This window comes from Talpa occidentalis, unplaced genomic scaffold (genome assembly GCF_014898055.3).
Source record: "Talpa occidentalis isolate TD23 unplaced genomic scaffold, MPIMG_talOcc4v2.1 talOcc4.7, whole genome shotgun sequence".
Taxonomy (NCBI): Eukaryota; Metazoa; Chordata; class Mammalia; order Eulipotyphla; family Talpidae; genus Talpa; species Talpa occidentalis.
In genome coordinates this window covers 80982985-81004956 of record NW_023605083.1, presented here as the reverse complement: position 1 = coordinate 81004956, position 21972 = coordinate 80982985, and the positions used below count along the sequence as shown (strand labels likewise).

At 42.2% G+C, this 21972-nt stretch overlaps 1 protein-coding gene across 1 annotated transcript in view; it reads left to right on the top strand.

Annotated features, from left to right (window-relative positions):
- The first annotated feature begins 331 nt into the window (after nucleotides 1–331).
- RHBDL3 (rhomboid like 3) overlaps nucleotides 332–21972 on the top strand; it is an 87873-nt gene continuing 66232 nt past the window's right edge. Inside the window, exon 1 of the mRNA XM_054688885.1 lies at nucleotides 332–371. The gene's annotated coding sequence lies outside the window, so the exon portion shown is untranslated. The remainder of the gene's footprint in view (nucleotides 372–21972) is intronic.

The window sequence follows — 21972 nt, the reverse complement described above, 5'->3', positions numbered from 1 at the left end:
TAACGACCAAGAACCACTACAAGAATGCTAAAAATCTTATCCCTCTTCCTAGAACTACAAACTTTAATCCCTTATTTGTCTTTCTAAACTTCCTTCTTTCTTCTATAATGGTCATTGCTTGTTATGTAGATCACCTCCCTGATAGTGGTAGACTGAGCCCATGAGCAAGCTAATTTCCTTGATATTCATTCCTGTGCTTTTGGAAAACATATATATACTGGTCACAAATTTAAAGAAAATTACACTCAGATTTTCACTCTTGAAGTGTGTCTGTTTGTCATTTCTTTCGCCGACGCCCTGACCACCCTGCACGCTTCTCTCAACCCTGAGGTGGCCTCATCGTCTACTGCTGTGCTGGTCCGCGGCAGATAGTAAGTTTTTTTTCTACATATATCTGAGAAATGTCTTGATTAAGCTCTCTTGAGTTTTTTGGGTTTTTTTTTTTGTGGGACCCTCGCCGGCACGGCCGGGGAACGAACCGGGCAGCCTCACAGCCCAGCGCTCAACCGCTGCGCCACCAGGGGAGGCCCTCTCGAGTATTTTTTAAATTGTTTTTTACATCATTTTAAAACAATATTTGCTTCCCACCCCCCCTCAGGTGTAGTTCCCATAGAATTTCCTTCAGCAATGCACCCATGCACCATCACCAGTCCCCTGTGCTCCTCCCTCCCTCCCTCTGATCCTTGCAGTATGTCTCTGATTTATAATTTCTCTGGTTTTGCTTTGCTGTGTTTTGTACTGTTATTTTTTTACACTGATGTCTTATTTGGTTCCCCTATATTCCTGCTATCAGTGAAACCATCCGATATTTTTCTTTCTCCTTCTGGCTTATTTCACTGAGCATAATTCCAAGCTCCATTCACATTGCTGCGAATGGCGTGAGTTTTATCTTTTTTGATTGCTGAATAATATTCCATTGTGTATATATACCACATCTTCTTGATCCAGTCATCTATTTTTGGGCATTTGGGTTGTTTCCAGGTTTTATCTATTGTAAATAGAGCTGCAATAAACATAGGGGTACAGGTGCTCTTTTGAATCAATGTTTTTGTGTCCTTTGGGTAGATCCCTAGGAGTGGAATTGCTGGGTTGTATGGTAGCACCATTTTTAGTAGACTGAGGAACCTCCAGACAGCTTTCCATACCATAAGTGGTTGGACCAGTTTGCACTCCCACCAGCAATGCAGGAGAGTTCCTTTTTCATCTCTTGAGTATTTGGGCCAACAAAATGTCCCTTAGCCCTGTTGTCCTGGCAGGCAGCACAAAGAGCTGAGAAAATGCTGGCTACATTTTCTTCTTTATTCTGCTGGGTATTTGACCTCTGCTCAATCTCTAAAATGTTAGCATACCCAAAGGTTTCATTCTGTGTTGTGTTCATTATACTCTGTCTCTAGATGATCTCATTAAGAACCTTGATTTTATTTTTTTATCTTTTTACTTTGAAATAATTTGAAACACTTTTAAAGTTGCCAAAATGATAGTAGGATTTCCTAGAAATAGAATTTCATGTAAGTGGAATCATACATTAAGTGGTATTTTGTGATTGGCTTTTTTTTAAAGATTTATTTGTTTATGCATACAAGAACTGGGGTACAGACCAGAGGTGTGGGGGGGTGAGAGGATTCACCAGAGACAGAGTGGGAAACAGAACAGGCAGACTGACTGAAATACACTGCTGAGGGGAACAGCAGGCAAGGCAGGAGAGGTCTGCTGTGCCATGTGGCTTGCTCCCTAGCTGGCCAGGGATCAAACTTGTGCTGCAGTGGCTTCAGCAGCTTCATAGGTTGTATCATAACCCCTTGCACCACCAAGGAGGCCCATGATTGGCTTCTTTGACTTGGTATAATGTTTTCAAGTTTCATCCACATTGCAGCATGTACAGCATTTCATTACTTCTCTTTCTTGGCTGAATAATATCTGTTGTATGAACATACCACATTTTGTTTGTCCATCAGTTGATGGACATTTGGATTGTTACTATTTCTTGACTAGTATGAATAGTGCTCCTATGAATGTTTATGTACAAGTTTTTGTGTGGACATTTGCTTTCATTTCCCTTGGGTATTTACCTGGGAGTAGGATTGGTGGATTATATGCTAACTCTTCAAGATTTTGAGGATCTGCCAAACTGGTTTCCAAAGTGACTGCTCCATTTTATATTCTCATTTGTTATATATGCAGGTTCTTATTTCTCTACATCTTTGCCAATGCTTGTTGTTATTGTCTTTTTCTTTTTTTATGTAATCATTCTTGTGAGCATGAAATAACTCATTGTGATTTTGACTGTCTTTCCCAGAATAGTTATTACTGTGATATTTGCCAAATGTTCTGCATTTATTAATTTGCATTGTACTGTAAGGAATTTCTTTTTTTTTTTTTTTTTTTTTATAGAGGCATGTTTTATTTATTTATTTGTTTGTTTGTTCGTTTGTTTTGTTTATACATGCACTGGGGACAGTCAGAAGCGCGGGAGGGTGAGAGAGTTCACCAGAGCCAGAGCGGGGAGCAGAGCAGGCAGAAGGACCGAAGCACACTGCTGAGGGGAGCAGCGGGCGGCAGGAGAGGTCTGCGCACCATGTGGGACCCTCCTCTGGTGGCCGGGGAGCAGCCGGGAATCGAACCGGCGCTGCAGAGGCTGCGGGCAGCTTCGCAACCCAGCGCTCAACCGCTGCGCCACCGGGGAGGCCCTGTACTGTAAGGAATTTCAATGCCCTTCCCATCTGTTTTGTTTTTTTTTTTTTTAAGATTTATTTATTTATTTATTTATTTATTTATTTATTTATACAAGCACTGGGTACAGTCAGAAGCACGGGAGGGCGAGAGAATTCACCAGAGCCAGAGCGGGGAGCAGAGCAGTCAGAAGGACCGAAGTACACTGCTGAGGGGAGCAGCAGGCGGCAGGAGAGGTCTGCGCGCCATCTGGGACCCTCCTCCGGTGGCCGGGAAGCATCCGGGGATCAAACCAGCGCTGCAGAGGCTGCGGGCAGCTTCGCAACCCAGCGCTCAACCGCTGCGCCACCGGGGAGGCCCACCCCCCCATCTATTTTTTCAGTTTATATCAGTGTGAACTCAGGAATTATTTTATTCTGTGGATCATAATCTATTACTGTCGTTGTATTTGTTTAATTGCTGCCCATCTGTTGTTATCCCAGATGTGGCCACGGGAGCTTCTTCAACATGGCCCTTTCCACATGTGCCCATTATTTTCTGAGTGCTCCATTTTTCCAACCCTAGAAAATGTCTTAGGTACCTTGTGTATATCCCAGGCTTCATTCTATCCTTTACCTGCCCTAGTCCTGACATCAGTCATTTCTCCATGGAACCCTAGTTCCTTCTATTAGAGATTGATATTTAGAAACCAGGATCTTAGCTCTAGGTACAGCTCCTTGCTACTTGCAGTCCCTTGGCTTTGAATTCAGTCTTTTTTTTTTTTTTTTTTTTTTTTTTTTTTTTTTTTTTTTTTTAATAGAGGCATGATTTATTTATTTGTTGCTGGTTTGTTTGTTTTTTGTTTATACATGCACTGGGTACAGTCAGAAGCGCGGGAGGGTGAGGGAATTCACCAGAGCCAGAGCGGGAGCAGAACAGGCAGAAGGACCGAAGTACACTGCTGAGGGAGCAGCGGGCGGCAGGAGAGTCTGCGCGCCATGTGGACCCTCCTCCGGTGGCCGGGGAACAGCTGGGGATCGAACCGGCGCTGCAGAGGCCGCGGGCAGCTTCGCAACCCAGCGCTCAACCGCTGCGCCACCGGGGAGGCCCTGAATTCAGTCTTAAGGGCCTCCCTGAATTCAGTCTTAAGGGCCTCAGCACTACCACCATGATGGCCCACCACAATGACCTGAGTTCAATCCCCAGCCAGGGAGCTACCCACATGGTGCAGCAGACCTCTCCTGTCTCGCCCACTGCTCCCCTCAGCAGTGTATTTCAGTCAGTCTGCCTGTTCTGTTCCCTGCTCTCTCTGGTGAATCCTCTCACCCCCCTCACCTCTGGCCTACACCCCAGTTCTTCTACACAAAAATAAATAAACTCTATGGGAAAAAAAAACCCAATAAATTCAGTCTTAAAACGACTCCCAAATTGATATTACCAATCCTGACCTCATTCTAGAAGGCTGCACTCAAGTTTCCTGCCAATTGTTTCCTCTTAGATAGCTGAGGCACCTTAACCAGGGCCTTTGGTACCCAACCCTTTCTCCCCTTTTCCTAATTTCCCATTTTAGCAGTGTGTGCCACCAACTATTTCATTGCTCAGAGCAAAAAATCTGAAAGTTATCTTCTGCTTTCTCCCACCCATGCAAATCATCAACTAGTCCTCTGATGTTACCTCCGAAACATGTATCTCTGTCCACTTACCTCCATCTGCATTGCTACGATGTAGGTCCAGGACACCATGACTTCCCACCCAGACTAAGTGCTAATTAACTTCACTATTGGTTTCCCACTTCCTTTGTTTTCTTTCTAAAATCCTTTTTTTTTACACCTGCCATCATGTCACTGCTATGCTTAAATTCTTTCAGTATTTTCTCATCACATTTAAATAAAACCCAGAGTCCTTGCCATGCCTATAAAGCCCACCTGAGATGCTCTTGACTGTTTTCTAGACCCATTAAGTACCTGCTTGAGAGCCTTTACAGTGACTGTTCTCTATTTGAAATGTTCTTTCCTTTTGCAAAAAAATGCAGGTTTTTATAAAACTGCCTCATTCTTGTCCACATCTTCATTTAAATGTCACTCCCAGAAAGGAAACTCCAGACCATCTCATCTAAAAAATCTTACAAAAACTCACTCTGAGGGGCCTCCCCGGTGGCGCAGCGGTTGAGCGCTGGGTTGCGAAGCTGCCCGCAGCCTCTGCGGTGCCGGTTTGATCCCCGGCTGCTCCCCGGCCACCAGAGGAGGGTCCCACATGGCGCGCAGACCTCTCCTGCCGCCCGCTGCTCCCCTCAGCAGTGTACTTCGGTCCTTCTGCCTGCTCTGCTCCCCGCTCTGGCTCTGGTGAATTCTCTCGCCCTCCCGCGCTTCTGACTGTACCCAGTGCTTGTATAAACAAACAAACAAACAAAATAAATAAATAAAGCATGCCTCTAAAAAAAAAAAAAAAAAAAAAAAAAAACTCACTCTGACATCACCCAGATACTCAGCTTCTCACCACCTGTGTTCCTTTTTCTTTTTTCCTCAGTCTGTTTTCATTTGCTGAGCCCTGCGGAATGTAAGATCTATGAGAGTAGGATCTTGTCTGTCTTGGCCACTACTTTATACTCAGGACCTAGATCAATATTTGGCATATGGTCTGTGCTCAAATATTTTTGAGTGAATGAAATGTCTGAGAAAATAAACAAATTTCAGGCACTTTGCCTTAAAACTCTAAAGCTTTACTCAGTGCAGCTTTCTGTACTGAGTGAGGAAATATTTTTTAAAGATTTATTTATTTATGCATGCAAGTACTGGGGTATAAGCCAGAGATGTGGGTGGTGAGAGGATTTACCAGAGACGGAGTGGGGAGCAGAACAGGCAGATCTACTGAAATACACTGCTGAGGGGAGCAGCATTCAAGACAGGAGAGGTCTGCTGGGCCATGTGGGTAGCTCCCTGGCTGGCTGGGGATTGAACTCATGCTGCAGTGACTGGCAATAGCTTGATAACACTGTGTCTTTAACCCCTGTGCCACCAGCGAGGCCCTGAATGAGGAAATAAACCTAAAGGGTAACCCAAATATTTCATGCTGAGATGACTCTGACAACTGAACTGTGATGAGGAACATAAGCAAAATCAACTATGGAATGGCAGATACTCAGGTAATTCAGGTCCAGAGGTAATAGGCTTCAGTATTAGGGTCTAAGCTTTTTCTTCAAGTTTGTTCAGTGAGACTCCGTGGCCTGTGCTCAATGATCTCTCTCCTATGCTCCAATCACCTTACTGGGGGGCGTCCATATTGCTAGGTCATTCATCATTCAGAAATACAGAGTCTCCTCTGTGTAAAGTGTTGGGCTTACGGCCTCCCTAGTGGCACAGGGGTTTAAGACACAGCACTATCAAGCTATCACCAGCCACTGCAACATGAGTTCAATACCCTGCCAGGGAGTTACCCACATGGTGCAGCAGACCTCTCATGACTTGCCTGCTCCTCCCCTCACCAGTGTATTTCAGATCCACCTGTTCTGCTCCCCACTCTGTCTCTGGTGAATCCTCTCACCCCCCACACTCTAATCTGTACCCCAGTTCTTGTATGCATAAATAAAAAAATCTTTAAAAAAATAAAGTATTGAGTTTAGGTATTGTGAGAAATAAAGATGAGATGGTTATATTCAGGCAAAGTGCTGTGTTTGAAGATAATCTTCCAAAGTAGAAGAGTGTTGACCTCACTGGTGGCGCAAGGGGTTAAACACTGCACTACGAAGCAATCTGCAGCCTCTGCAGCATGAGTTTGATCCCTGGTCAGGGAGCTACCCACATGGCACAGCAGACCTCTCCTGTCTCACCTACTGCTCCCCTCAGCATTGTATTTCAGTTAGTCTGCCTGTTCTATACGCCACTCTGTCTCTGGTGAATCCTCTCACCCTCTGCATCTCTGGCCTGTATCCCAGCTCTTGTATGCATAAATAATCTTTAAAAAAAAAAAGTAGAAAAGTGTTCGGAACCCAAAAAAATAAAACGAAATGCGATGTAAATTCAAGCAGAGGGGGGCTTCAACAATCCAGTTGAGGGGCTTCCAAAACACTGTGGAGAATGTCGTGAAGTATTTTAAGTTAGTTTCTTTCACTTATTTATTTTAATGAAGTACCATTGTTTTACACCCTTATTTGTATTTTGACAGTCTAGGATCTGCCCTTCAGGTGTGGTCACCATAGGCCTCCCACCACCACAGCACTCACAGTCTTCCACCATAGCCTATTTTAAGTTAGTTTCACTTGGACTGAAGGAGTATCACCTGTTTGAAGGAACTTCCTCCAGTATGGTATGTAAAAATTTAGACACACACTTCTATAAAAAAATGTCAAAGTAGGGCCTCCCCTGGTGGCGCAGCAGTTGAGCGCTGGGCTGTAGGGCTGCCCACAGCCTCTGCAGCACCGGTTCACCACCCGAACGTTGGCGAGGGTCCCACATGGCGCACAGACCTCTCCTGCCACGCCCCCTGCTCCCCTCAGCAGTGTGCTTCATCAGTCTGCCTGTTCTGCTCCCCGCTCTGGCTCTGGTGAATTCTCTCACCCTCCCGCACTTCTGACTGTACCTAGTGCTTGTATAAATAAATAAATCTTTTTTAAAAAAAAAAAAGTCAAAGTAGCTGCTGCATTTGAAAAATATACTGTGTGCTAAAATACTGGAAACGGGAGCCCATCTCAAGCAACACAGAAACTGTTCACCTGAAGGTACAAGCAGTCACTAAAACAGACCAGAGTACAAGCCAGGTGCAGAGGCAGCATCTTACACAGCACTCAGAATTCTGCCACATTTTAGGATTCACTTTTCGGGGGTGAGAGTTACTGTTTACCTGAAATGACCCTTGAAACCAAAGGAAGAAACCCTGTCTGTGTAGGAGTCAGAGTCAAAACAAGTTAGGAAAAGCATGTCCCCTGTTAGAGCCTTCTTCATGTGGTCAGGACTGTAACAATCCCAAAACCCAGGGACTAGGGGAGGTAGCCAAGGCAGCTGGCCTTTGGTGTCTCTTAGCCAGTGTCTCTATGCCAGTGGAGCCACTTAACTTTAGAGCTCCCTCTGCACTCTGCTGAACTTGTATTTATGCTAAATCAAAATATTTTTAACTAATTTACTCTTTGTGAGTCATAAATTTAAGGACAGAGAATGTGTGATTCTGGAGGTACGGGAGACAGCGTGGCTGTATGTGTTGCTTCACTGGGTGCTTGTTTAGAGTAGGAAGACACTGGTTGTTTTCCCAACCCAATATGATTTCTGTTCCATAAGCTTCACTCCTTTTAGGATTAACTCTACCTGCTACCTCCAAGTAACAGTTTAAGGGCTGTACATTGTACTTTAACTGAAGATCTCAAGAACAAAGAGGTTATCCCCAGATTTGGACACTCTAAGCAAACCTAGATCTGTGAGGAACTGACAGATAAGGACTCAGGCAAGCAGGCAATCCTTTGTTACCTTGTCTCTGCTTAGGCCGGTTCACATGTGCTAGGGTGTTTGGTGAAGTAGTATCCGTTTCTTTTTTCTTTTTTTGTGGGACCCTCACCAGTGGCCGGGGATCGAACCGGCGCTGCAGAGGCTGTGGGCAGCCTCGCAACCCAGCACTCAACTGCTGTGCCACCAGGGGAGGCCCAAGGTAGTATCCATTTCTTTCCCCTGTGTGTTATATTTAAGAGGTGCTTACATTAAAAGAACACCCAAGCTGCATATCTTTACCTGCTTAACCAACTAGCATGTTGTATTCCTATTCCTTTTCTAGTCAGGATGATTCTCTTGGGGAGCCACTTCTCAAAAAATAGAGACAACAGGGGCCTCCCTGGTGGTGCAAGGGGTTAAGCACAACACTATGAAGCAATCCGCAGCCTCTGCAGCATGAGTTTGATCCCCAGCCAGGGAGCTACCCATATGGCACAGCAGACCTCTCCTGTCTCGCCTGCTATTCCCCTCAGCAGTGTATTTCATCAGTCTGCCTGTTCTGTTCCCCACTCTGTCTCTGGTGAGTCCTCTCACCGCCCCCCCCACACCTCTGGCCTGTACCCCAGTTTTTGTATGCATAAATAAATAAATCTTTTTTAAAAATAGAGACAAAGAGGGCCTCCCCCGTGGCCCGGTGGCGCAGCGGTTGAGCGCTGGGTTGCGAAGCTGCCCGCGGCCTCTGCGGTGCCGGTTCGATCCCCGGCTGCTCCCCGGCCACCGGAGGAGGGTCCCACATGGCGCACAGACCTCTCCTGCCGCCCGCTGCTCCCCTCAGCAGTGTACTTCGGTCCTTCTGCCTGCTCTGCTCCCCGCTCTGGCTCTGGTGAATTCTCTCACCCTCCCGCGCTTCTGACTGTGCCCAGTGCTTGTATAAACAAAAAAAAAAAAAAAAAAAAAACAAATAAACAAACAAATAAATAAATAAAACATGCCTCTATTAAAAAAAAAAAAGATTTAAAAAAAAAATAGAGACAACGGGAAGGTAAAAAATCCTTATGAGACAGGGGGTGTGGCTGATGATAAATGTGTGTCACAAAGATAAGCTATTGTGTTCAATGAGTCATCTGACCTTTGACATCTCCAGAAACGAGAAAAACAGGAGCCTAACTGGGAGTGATCCGGGGAGACTCCTAATGTGCTTCAAGCAGTGGGTAGTTTAGGGTAAGGAAAAAGTAGTGGTCCCTTCTAGTTAAGAAATGATTCCTGAGCCCTTGTAAAGGGCTATACAGCATAGGACATGCTTTACAAGATAGAAATGTCTGTGTACCATGTGCTTCTGCCTCCAGGGTACAGTCTGAAGCCCTCCGGATGGAGAGATCGGGAGCACTTTGTCATCTTGCCAGGACAGAAATGGAGAAGTGTTTATAAGCATCTAGATTTGTTAAGTGTTCAGTTTTCCTCCCTCACTCCCTACCTCCTACACAAAGCTCAAGAAGGAGAGACCAATTTAGCCCCCTTACTTGCAATATTCTGTCACCCTACCCCAGTCACCTCAGCATCACCCACACCCTGCCTAAGGGGAACTGTTATCCTCAGGGAAAAACTGCTGACCTACAAACTACCCACCTCCTTCTAGAATGCAGCCAGGGCAATTTAAATTGAACTGATAAATTCTTTCTTTGATACCTGGTCTTCTAGCTTCATTTCCCTTCCCTTTTTCCCTTTATTTCTGGAATTCTGAGAGCTATACTGTTCATCTTTCTACCCATCATTATTAAGGGAGAGAGATGGAAGTATTCCCATGGTAACAGTTTCATCACAAAAATATCTGAACGCTATCTGCTGCCTTCCCACTCCCAGGAAAAGACTGGATTTTTTCCCCCAATCTTTGTTCTAAGAATACAGTTGACAGGTCCTCTCTTCACTGCAGGGAGGCCTGCCCAGATCAGGGCAGAGACAGGAAATCCCAGAGAGCCAGGTTTATTTCTTCATTGACTCTGCTTTCTGAACAAATTGAATTCATTTCAAATACTTAAAATTGTATGATTCACCCTGACCAGAACTGCTGGTGTAGCACCAATTAAAACATCATCTAGTCTGGGGAAAATCATCACCCGAGGACACATGCAATGGGCCAGCAAAGACTGATTCAAACCCCCACGTAGCAACGAGGTTGGAGCAAACTCAGATGTATGGTTTGACCATTGTTGGAGAGAAGGGGTAGCCAATGGGACAAGAAAGCCTTATACTCTTTGTTTGTGGTAGGCTTCATGGCTGGCAGGGGACTTTTCATATTGAAATGGGATGATGGAGAAGATGGAACACATTTGTTGTCCATATGTAAAGTGCTGCAGTAGTTGCAGATAGCTTCACAGTGCTGCATCTTAACCCCTTGCACCACCAGGGAGTCCCAGCTCTTGAAGGGGAAAGTATCACAAACTTTGAGGACATACCTTTAACCTTCACATCACAGTGGTTAGGAAAAGAGAATGAAGTGGTGCTGTATGTGTATGTATATGCTTGTTTATTTTCTTTGAAGCCAGTTTGCTTTCTTTGAAGACATGCATTGAGGTAGGAGACTATAAGCAATATTTAAGGAAAACACTGAGTTTTTTGAAGGAGGGCATTTGGAAAAGAACTTCTCAAACTTCTACACCATTTATACCCTCTTACCCGCATTTGTATCTATCTATTATATTTTCTCTCCTGTCACTACAGGATAAACTGTCCACTATTACCTAAGCACTGGATTCCTATCCTTGTCTACATCCTCAACAATATCTCATCACCTCCCCTCTCAGCTGCCCCCCACCCACCTCATTAACTTTTGTTCTTTCCATATCTTTCTACAGAAACATTTCTCACATCTGAAACCTCTTTTTCTATTCCTTTTTACAAAATTGCTTCAAAGGGCCTCCCCTGGTTGCACAGCGGTTGAGCACTGGGCTGTGAAGCTGCCCGCAGTCTGTACAGCGCCGGTTCGATCCCCGGCCGCTGGCGAGGGTCCCACATGGCGCGCAGACCTCTCCTGCCACGCCCGCAGCTCCCCTCAGCAGTGTATTTTGTCAGTCTGCCTGTTCTGTTCCCTGCTCTGGCTCTGGTGAATTTTCTCACCCTCCCACACTTCTGACTGTACCCAGTGCTTGTATAAATAAATAAATAAATCTAAAAAAAACCCACACACACAAAATTGCTTCAAAGAGCTTCTCCAGTGTTTTCCGTCTCTTTTAAAAACTAGAGACACTTTTTGGGGAGTGGGGGCGGGAGGGGAAGGATTGAGGTCAGAATGGGGCGTTTGCAATTGTATGGGGGAATATAAAAATAAAATTTATTATTTAAAAAAAAAAAAAAAAACTTGAGATACAAGGCCTCCCTGGTGACGCAAGGGGTTAAGACGCAGCACTATGAAGCAATCTGCAACTACTGCAGCACAAGTTCGATCCCTAGGTGACCCACATGGTACAGCAGACCTCTCCTGCCTCACCCGCTACTCCCCTCAGCAATGTATTTCAGTCAATCTCCTTGTTCTGCTCCCCACTCTCTCTGGTTAATCCTCTCACCCCCCTTCACCTCTGGCCTATACCCCAGTTCTTGTATGCATAAATAAATAAATCTTTAAAAAAAAAAAAGAGGGCCTCCCCTGGTGGTGCAGCGGTTGAGCGCTGGGCTGGGAAGCTGCCTGTGGCCTCTGCAGCGCCGGTTCATTCCCGGCTGCTCCCCGGCCACTGGAGGAGGGTCCCGCATGGCACGCAGACCTCTCCTGCCGCCCGCTGCTCCCCTCAGCAGTGTACTTCGTCGTTCTCCTTGTTCTGCAACCTGCTCTGACTCTTGTCAATTCTCTCACCCTCCTGTGCTTCTGACTGTACCCAGCGCTTGCATAAATAAATAAATAAATAAATAAATAAATAAATAAATAAATAAATCTTTACCAAAAAAAAAAACGAGATACAATTTACCCTTACAATTACACAATTTACCCTTTTAAAACATACTATTCAATGTTCTTTAATATTTCACCGAGTTGTGCAAATATCACCATTTTATTACCCTAAAAAGAAATTCCATACACATTAGCAGTCACTTCTTTCCAGTCCTGGCAACGACTAATCTACCTTTTATCTCTATTAATTTGCTTGTTCTTTCATATGTACATGAAATATGTGGTCTTTTCACATAATGTTTTCAAGGTTCACATAATGTCTTCAAGGTTCATTCATTTTATAACAAGTATTGGTACTGCATTCCTTTTTGTGGTTGAATAGTATTCTATATTGTATGGATATACCCCTTCTGTTTATTCAACTATCAATCAGTGGATATTTGAGTGGGTTCCAATCTTTGCTTACTATAAATAACACTCCTTTGAACATTTATATATAAGTTTTTGAGTGGACATACATTTTCAGTTTCACTTTTTTAAAAAATTTGCTTTTTATTTATTTATGCGTACAAGAACTGGGGTATAGGCCAGAGGTGCGGGGTGTGATAGGATTCACCAGAGACAGAGTGGGGAGCAGAACAGGAAGATCTACTGAAATACCTTGCTGAGGGGAGAAGTGGGTGAGACAGGAGAGTTCTGCTGTGCCATGTGGGTTAGCTCCCTTTTGGGGGATCGAGCTCATGCTGCAGTGGCTGGTGATAGCTTCATATCACTGAGACTTTAGCCCCTGCACCACCAAGGGGGCTCTATGTTTCATATTTTTAATAGCTACCTGACTTTTACTAAAGCAAATGCAACATTTTACATTCCTATCATCTTTTCCCACTATTATCACTTGTTATTGTCCATCTTTTTTTATTCTATCCATCCTGGAAAGTGCAATGGTATGTGGGTTTTTTTTTTAAAGATTTATTTTATTTATTTATGCATAGAAGAACTGGGGTGTAGCCCAGAGGTGCAGGGTGTGAGAGATTCACCAGAGACAGAGCGGATAGTAGACCAGGTGGATCTACTGAAATACACTGCTAAGGGGAGCAGTGGGTATGAAAGAAAAGGTCTGCTGTGCCATATGTGGGTTAGCTCCCTGGCCGGGGATGGAACTCAGGCCACAGCAGTAATAGTGTGATAGCACTAAGACTTAACCCCTATACCACCAGGGAGGCCCTCATTGTGGTTTTGATTTGCTTTCCATATGGACTAGTGATATTGAGCATCTTTTCATGTTCTTATTGGTTATTTGTATGTGCTTGTTACAGAAATGTCTATTCAAACCTTTGTCCATTTTCAAATTGGATGTTTTATATTGTTGAGTTGTAAGAGTTTGTTACATATAGGTTTCTGCTGCTATCTGAAAGCAGACTATTACTGTTTGGTGTGATTTTGTAGATTATTTTTTGAGTCTGGGATTGCTAATATTTTTTTCATATACATTACTGTTAATAGCATTCCCAGACTCAAAAAATATCTTACTGAATAGGAATATTCTACTTTCAGATAACAGGGGAAATTTGTAGTCTAAATATTAATCCTTTAGCAGAATATGATTTGCAAAGATAACTTCTTTGAGTTATCTTTTCATTTTCTTGATAGTGACCTTTGAAGTACGTAAGTTTTTAATCTTTTTTTTAAAGATTTATTTATTTATACAAGAACTAGAGTACAGGCCAGAGGGGCGGGAGGGTGAGAAAATTCACCAGAGACAGAGCGGCGAGCAGAACAGACAGGTGGACCAAAAACACTGCTGAGGAAAGCAGCGGGTGAGACAAGAAAGGTCTGCTGCGCCATGTGGGTAGCTCCCTGGCCAGCTGGGAATTGAACCCATGCTGCAGAGGCTGTGGACAGCTTCACAGCACTACACTCATCCCACTGCACCACCAGGGGGGCCCAGTTTTTAATCTTGATGAGGTCTAATTTATCTTTTTTCTTTTGTTGCTTGCTTACCTAAGAAACCATTGACTAATCCAGAGTTACTAAGATTTATGCTTGTGTTGCTTTTGAAAGTTTTAGCTCTTACATTTAGGTCTTTGGTTAATTTTAAGTTAATTTATATATTATGTGACCTACAGGGTCAGTTACATTCTTTTGCATGTGGATATTCACTTGTCCCAGCACCATTTCTTGGAAAGACTCTTCTTTTCCTGTTGAATAGATTTGGCACCCGTGTCAAAATCAACTGGCCATCAATGTAAAGATTTACAGCTCAATTATGTTCTATTGATCTATATATCTATGCTTATGCCTATTCTGTTGATCTATGTTTATTCTATGCTTGTTCTTTCTTTTTAAAAATATTTATTTATGCATACAAGAGCTGGGGTACAGACCATAGGTGTGGAGGGTGAGAGGATTCACCAGAGACAGAGTGGGAAACAGAACAGGCCGATTGACCGAAATACACTGCTGAGGGCAACAGCAGGTGAGGGTGAGTCAGGAGAGGTCTGCTGTGCCATATGGGTTGCTCCCTCGCGGGCCGGGGGATTGAACTCGTGTTTACAGTGGCTAGAGATAGCTTCATAGGTTGCATCTTAACCCCTTGTGCCACCAGGGAGGCCCCTATACTATGCTTATTCTATTGGTCTATATATCTATGCTATATATCTATGCTTATGATCTATATATTACATGCAGTCTGTACTGTACTATTGTTTTAGTTTTAGTAAGTTTTAGATTAGACATTGTGAGTCCTCCAATTTTGTTCTTTTTTTTTTTTTTTTTTTTTGTGGGATCCTCGCCATCGGCCGGGGAACGAACCGGCGCTGCAGAGGCTGTGGGCAGCCTCGCAGCCCAGCGCTCAACCACTGCGCCACCAGGAGAGGCCCAATTTTGTCCTTTTTTCCCCTCAAGATTGTTCTGGCTATTCTGCCTTTGCATTTTCATATGAATTCTAATTTCAGCTTGTCAGTTTCTACACACCCACAAAAAAAACTAACGAGGATTGTGGTAGGGATTGCATTGAATCTTATGATTTGGGAGTATTGCCTTCTCAACAATATTGTCTTCTAATCTGTGGACATAGAATATCTTTCCATTTGTCTTCTTTTCTCTCTTTAACAATGTTTTGTAGATGTCTTTTACCTCCTTGGCTAAATCTACTCCTAAATGCTTCATACATTTTTATACTATTGTAAATGGAAATATTGTCAGGTTATTCATTGTTAATGTATAGAAATGTAATAGATTTTTGTATATTAATCTTGTATTGTGCAACCATTAGCTCCAATAGTGAGTGTAAGTTACTTCGAATTTTCTAAATACAAGGTTGTTTTATCTGCAAATAGAGATAATTTTATGTCTTCCTGTCCAATATTTATGCCTTTTATTTATTTTTGTTTCTTAATTGCCCTGGGCAGAACCCCAGTACAATTGAATAGAAGTGGTGAGAACAGACGTTTTTGTTTTGTTTCTGGCCTTAGGAGGATAGCATTCAGTCCTTTCAACATTAAGTATGATGTTAGCTATCACTTAAATGAGGTTAAGTAAATTCCCTCTGTTCCTAGTTTGTTGAGTGTTTTTATCATGAAAGATTGTTGGGTTTTGCCAAATGCTTTCTCTGTGTCTATTAAAATGATCATTTGGTTTTTCTCCCTTATTCCTTCAATATGGTGTTTCACATTCTTATTTGTGTGTTGAACCAACCTTTCATTTCTGGGATAAATTCCACTGGTCATGGTGAAATTTGTATAGTATACATATTTTATACGCATATACACACAGATACATATTATAAATATTTATATATTGTTGGATTCAGTTTGCTAGTATTTTATTGAGGGTGTTTGCATCTATAGCATAAAAGAAACTGTTCTGTAGTTTTCTTGTGATACCTTCATCTGTTTCAGTATCAGAGTAATGCTAGACTTAGAATGATTTGGGAAGTGTTCCTCCTCTTTTGGAAGAGTTTGTGAAGGATTGGTGTTTCTATTTTTGTCTTGAACTTTCTCTAAGCAGACTTATGGAACTACTCTAATCAGCATTCTCTGCAGATGTTGCACTTGTCAGGACTCAAATCATCTCCCTATTGCCAAATTCAGTGGCTCGTTCTCAACCATCATCTTATACTCATATCAGCATTTGACACAACATTTTCTTCCTTCTTGTAACACTCCTTTTTCTTGGCCTCTGCACTCTCTGGTTTTCTTTCCACAACCATCTGGCCACTCTTTCCATTTTCTTTTGCTAGATTCTCTTACTCTATCAGATCTCTTAACAATGGAGGGCCCCAGGGCTGAGCTCTTGACATTTTCTTCTGTGTTTTCTCAGACTTTTGGTCATTTCATTTACTCTTCTGAATTTAAACACCAGCTATATATTGAAAACTCCCAAATTTGGAGTTCAGATTTGATCTGTTTCTCTTTATCTCTGGATTCATATGTCTATTGTTTCCTGGACGTCTTAACCTGGTTGTTGAATTATTTTCCTAATTTAATATATCCAAAATTTAACCTGATCTATCCCACCAAAACATGCTACTTCTGCTATCTTTGCCATCATTATTTTTTTAAGAGTTATTTATTTATGCCTACAAGAACTGGGGTATAGACCAGGTTGCGAGGAGTGAGAGGATTCACCAGAGACAGTGGGGAGCAGAACAGGCAGATCTACTGAAATACACTGCTGAGGGGAGCAGCAGGTGAGACAGGAGAGGTCTGCTGCTCCATGTGGGTTACTCCCTGGCTGGCTGGGGATCGAACTTGTGCTGCAGTGGCTGGTGATAGCTTGATAGTACTGTGTCTTTAATCCCTACACCACCAGGGAGACCGTCTTTGCCATCATTATTAACTGCAACTTTATCCTTCCAGTCACTCAAACCAGAAATCTTGGAGATATCTTTCTTGTCTTCTTTCTTTCTCTTACTCTACCTGTTCCCATCAGCAAATCCTGTTTGACATACCTTCAGAATAACCAATTTAACTACTTCTCACCACCTCCATGGTTAGATTGTTGTCCTGGTCTTTTTCCAGCTAAAATTGTTGTATAGGCTTCTAACTGGTCTTCCTGCTTCCTTCAGACTTTTCTCAACTCAGCAATTGCCTGAGAGTTTTTATCATGAATCGATGTCGAATTTTGTCAAATGACTTTCTGCATCTATTGAGATTAGCCTTAGTCTCCCTCCCTCCCTCTCTCCCTCTTCCCTTCCTTCAATGTGGAAATTACATTGATTTTTCACTTGTTAACTTTTATTTATTTATTTATTTATTTATACAAACACTGGGTACAGTCAGAAGCGCGGGAGGGTGAGAGAATTCACCAGAGCCAGAGCGGGGAGCAGAGCAGGCAGAAGGACCGAAGCACACTGCTGAGGGGAGCAGCGGGCGGCAGGAGAGGTCTGCGTGCCATGTGGGACCCTCCTCCAGTGGCCGGGGAGCAGCCAGGGATCGAACCGGTGCTGCAGAGGCTGCGGGCAGCTTCGCAAACCCAGCGCTCAACCGCTGCGCCACCGGGGAGGCCCTCACTTGTTAACTTTGTGCGTTCTTGGTGTTAACCCCATTTGGTGATGATATATTATCCTTTATAAAAATGGATTTGCCACAAATTTAAGAATGTTTGACTCTGTTCATGTAGGATATTGGTGTGTAGTTGTTTTTTTCTTCTAAGTTCTTTATGTCTTTTTCTGGTTTTGGTGTGAGAATAATGCTGGCCTCATCAGATTAGTTAAGAACTCCATCCTCTTTTTTATTATTATTTTATTTTATTTTATACGTTTTTACATCATTTTTCATTTTTGCACAATGTATGCATTTTCGTCTTGGTTATATTCCCCATACCATTCCCAACCCCCCTTATTTTGACCCTAATCCCTCCTCCCCTCCCCCACCTTCTGTGGTGTGTCTCTGGTTTATAGTTGCTTGTTGATTTTGATTTTTACTTTATTATAATTAGTTTTTTCCTCATCCCTTATTTCGGTTTTCTAAATTCCTGCTATGAGTGAGACCATCTGGTATTTTTCTTTTTCTTTCTGGCTTATTTCGCTGAGCATGATCCCTTCCAGCTCCATCCATGTTGCTGCAAATTGCATGAGTTTATCTTTTTTGATTACTAAGTAATATTCTATTGTGTATATGTACCACATCTTCTTGACCCAGTCATCTATTTTTGGGCATTTGGGTTGTTTTCATAGCTTAGCTATTGTAAATAGTGCTGCTATAAACATAGGGGTGCACATGCCCTTTTGAATTAATGGTTCTGTGTCCTTTGGGTAAATACCTAGAAGTGGAATTGCTGGATCATATGGAAGTTCCATCTTTAGCAGGTTGAGGAATCTCCACACAGCTTTCCATAGTGGTTGGACCAGTTTGCACTCCCACCAGCAGCTCAGGAGAGTTCCTTTTTCTCCACATCCTTGTCAACATTTGTTGTGGCTAGTTTTTTTAATATGTGCAATTCTCACTGGTGTAAGATGGTATCTCATTGTAATTTTGATTTGCATTTCCCTGATTACAAGTGATGCTGAACATTTTTTCATATTCCTGTTGGTCATTTGCATTTCCTCTTTGGAGAAGTTCCTTTTTAGCTCTTCTGCCCATTTTTTGACTGGATTATTTACTTTGTTTTTGTTGAGTCTCTTCAGCTCTTTGTAGATTTTTGTGATTGGTCCTTTATCGTGAGTGTTGTGTGCAAAAATTTTCTCCCAGTTGGTGGGTTGTCTTTTTGTTTTGGTTACTGTCTCTTTTGCTGTACAGAAGCTCTTTAATATGATGTAGTCCCAGCTGTTTATCTTTGCCTTTGTTATCACTGCTTTAGGTGATGAGTCTTGAAAGATGTTGCTGAGGTGTATGTCATGTAGTGTTTCGCCTATATTTCTTTCTATATATTTTATGGTTTTAGGTCTTATGTCTAGTTCTTTAATCCATTTTGAGTTGGTTTTTGTGCATGGTGTGAGGTAGTAGTCAAGCTTCATTGTTTGGCATGTAGTGACCCAGTTTTCCCAGCACCATTTATTGAACAAACTTTCTTTGCTCCAGTGCATATTCTTTGCTCCTTTGTCAAAGATTAGTTGTCTGTATCTGTGGGTTTATTTCTGGATTTCCAATTCAGTTCCATTGGTCCATGTGTCTGTTCTTGTTCCAATACCATGCAGTTTTGGTTATTATGGCTTTTTAGTATAGTGTGAAATCTGGGAGTGTGACGCTTCCATTCCCTTCTTTTTTTTTCCAGGAGAGCTTTGGCTATTTGGGGTTTATGGTGGCTCCATATGAATTTCATCAATATTGGTTCTATTTTTTTGAAGGATGTCATTGAAATTTTTATTGGAATAGCATTGAATCTGTAAATTGCTTTTGGTAGGATGGCCATTTTGATAATGTTAATTCTCCAATCCATGAGCAGGGGATATCTTTCCATTTCTTTATGTCTTCTTCTATTTCTTTTAACAGTGTTTTATAGTTTTCTTTTTATAGGTCCTTTACCTTTTGTTAGGTTTATTCCCAAGTATTTGATTTTTTTTGTTTCAATAATAAAAGGAATGGTTTTCTTGATTTCTTCTTCTTCAGATTTATTGTTTGTGTATAGGAAGGCCACTGATTTTTGTGTGTTGATTTTGTATCCTTCTACTTTTCTAAACTGATTCATTACTATAATTAGTTTTTCTGTGGAGTTTTTGGGATTCTCTATGTATATTATCATATCATCTGCAAATAGTGATGGTTTGACTTCTTCCTTCCCTGTTTGTATTCCTTGTATGTCTTTCTCTTGTCTTATTGTTCTGGCTAGGACTTCCAGTATTATATTGAAAAACAGTGGTGAGAGTGGACATTCTTGTATTGTTCCAGATCTTAATGGAAATGCTTTCTGCTTTTCACCATTGAGAATGGTATTGGCTATGGGCTTGTCATATATGGCCTTTATGACGTTGAGGTATGTTCCTTGTATCCTGAGATTTTCAAGCACCTTTATCATAAATGGGTGTTATACTTTGTCAAAAGCTTTCTCAGCATCTATTGATATTATCATAAGATTTTTATATTTCTTTTTGTTGATGTGTTGTATTACATTGATTTTCGGATGTTGAAACATCCTTGTGTCCCTGGAATAAATCCTACTTGGTTGTGGTAAATTATCTTATGGATGTATTGTTGGATTCTGATACCTAAAATTTTATTGAGGATTTTTGCCTCAGTGTTCATTAGAGAGATTGGCCTGTAGTTTCCCTTTTTTGTGTTGTCCTTGTTCGGGTTTGGTATTAGTGTAATGTTGGCTTCATAGAATGTGTTTGGTATTATCCCTTCCTTCTCAATTTTTTGAAATGGTTTATGAAGGATAGGCACTAATTCATTTCTGAATGTTTGGAATTCATTTGTAAATCTATCTGGTCCTGGGCTTTTGTTTTTGGGGAGGGTTTTTATGACCATTTCAATTTCACTGCTTGTAATTGGTCTGTTTAGATGTTCTATTTCTCTTTATCTAGCTTTAGTTGATTGTAGAGTTATAGGAATTTGTCCATCTCTTCTAGATTGTTGAGCTAGTTTGCATATAACTGTTCATAGTAGTTTCTGATTATTCTTTTTTTTTTTTTTTTTTTTATGATTTTTTTTTTTTTTTATAGACCCATGTTTATTTATTTATTTGGTTGTTTGTTTGTTTTGTTTATACATACACTGGGTACAGTCAGAAGCGCAGGAGGGTGAGAGAATTCACCAGAGCCAGGGCAGGGAGCAGAGCAGGCAGAAGGACTGAAGTACACTGCTGAGGGGAGCAGCGGGCGGCAGGAGAGGTCTGCGCGCCATGTGGGACCCTCCTCTGGTGCAGCCAGGGATCGAACCAGCACCGCAGAGGCCGCGGGCAGCTTCCCAACCCAGTGCTCAACCGCTGCGCCACCGGGGAGGCCCCTTTTTTTTTTTTTTTAAATCTCGTCTCCTTCAACTCTTTTTTTTTTTTTAAGAGATTTTTTTTTTTTTTTTAAATAGAGGCATGCTTTATTTATTTATTTATTTGTTTGTTTGTTTGTTTGTTTGTTTATACATGCACTGGGTACAGTCAGAAGCACATGGGAGGGTGAGAGAATTCACCAGAGCCAGAGCGGGGAGCAGAGCAGGCAGAAGGACCGAAGTACACTGCTGAGGGGAGCAGCGGGCGGCAGGAGAGGTCTGCGCGCCATGTGGGACCCTCCTCTGGTGGCCGGGGAGCAGCCGGGGATCGAACCGGCGCCGCAGAGGTCGCCGGCAGCTTCGCAACGCAGCGCTCAACAGCTGCGCCACCGGGGAGGCCCCTGATTATTCTTTTGATTTCGGCTGTGTCTGTTGTGATTGCTCCTCTTTCATTTGTGATCCTATTTATTTGTGCTTTCTCCCATTTTTCCTTTGTGAGCCTGGTTAGGGGTTTGTCTATTTTATTTATTTTTTTCGAAGAACCAACTTTTGGTTTCATTGACCTTTTGGATTGTTTTTTTAGTTTCTATTTCATTTATTTCTGCTTTGATTTTTATTATTTCTTTTCTACTGATTTTAGGGGTTGTTGTTGTTGTTGTTGTTGTTGTTGTTGTTCTTTTTCTAGTTCTTTGAGATGTGAGATTAGGTTTTTCTTTGAGTTCTTTCTTGTTTCTTGATGTGAGCCTATATTGCTATATATTTTCCTCTTATTGCTGCTTTTGCTGAATCCCATACATTTAGGAAATTGGTGTCCTCGTCATTCAATGCAAAATATTTTTTTAATTTCTTCTTTGATCTCCTCATTAGTCCAGTGGTCTTCCAGTAGTGTGGGTTTCAATTTCCATTAGGTAGGAGGGTTCCTTGCCTTCTTTTTATGGTTTATTTCTAGTTTGATGCCTTCATGGTCAGAGAAGATGGTTGGTATGATTTCAATCTTGGTGTATCTGTTGATATTTGTCTTGCATTCCAGTATGGGATGGATCCTGGAGAGTGATCTGTGTGCACTTGAGAAAAATTTGTCCTCATATTTTTTTGGGTTTAGTGTTCTATAGATGTCTGTTAAGCCCATGAGCTCTAGATACTTATTTAGAGCTTTAGTGTCCTTACT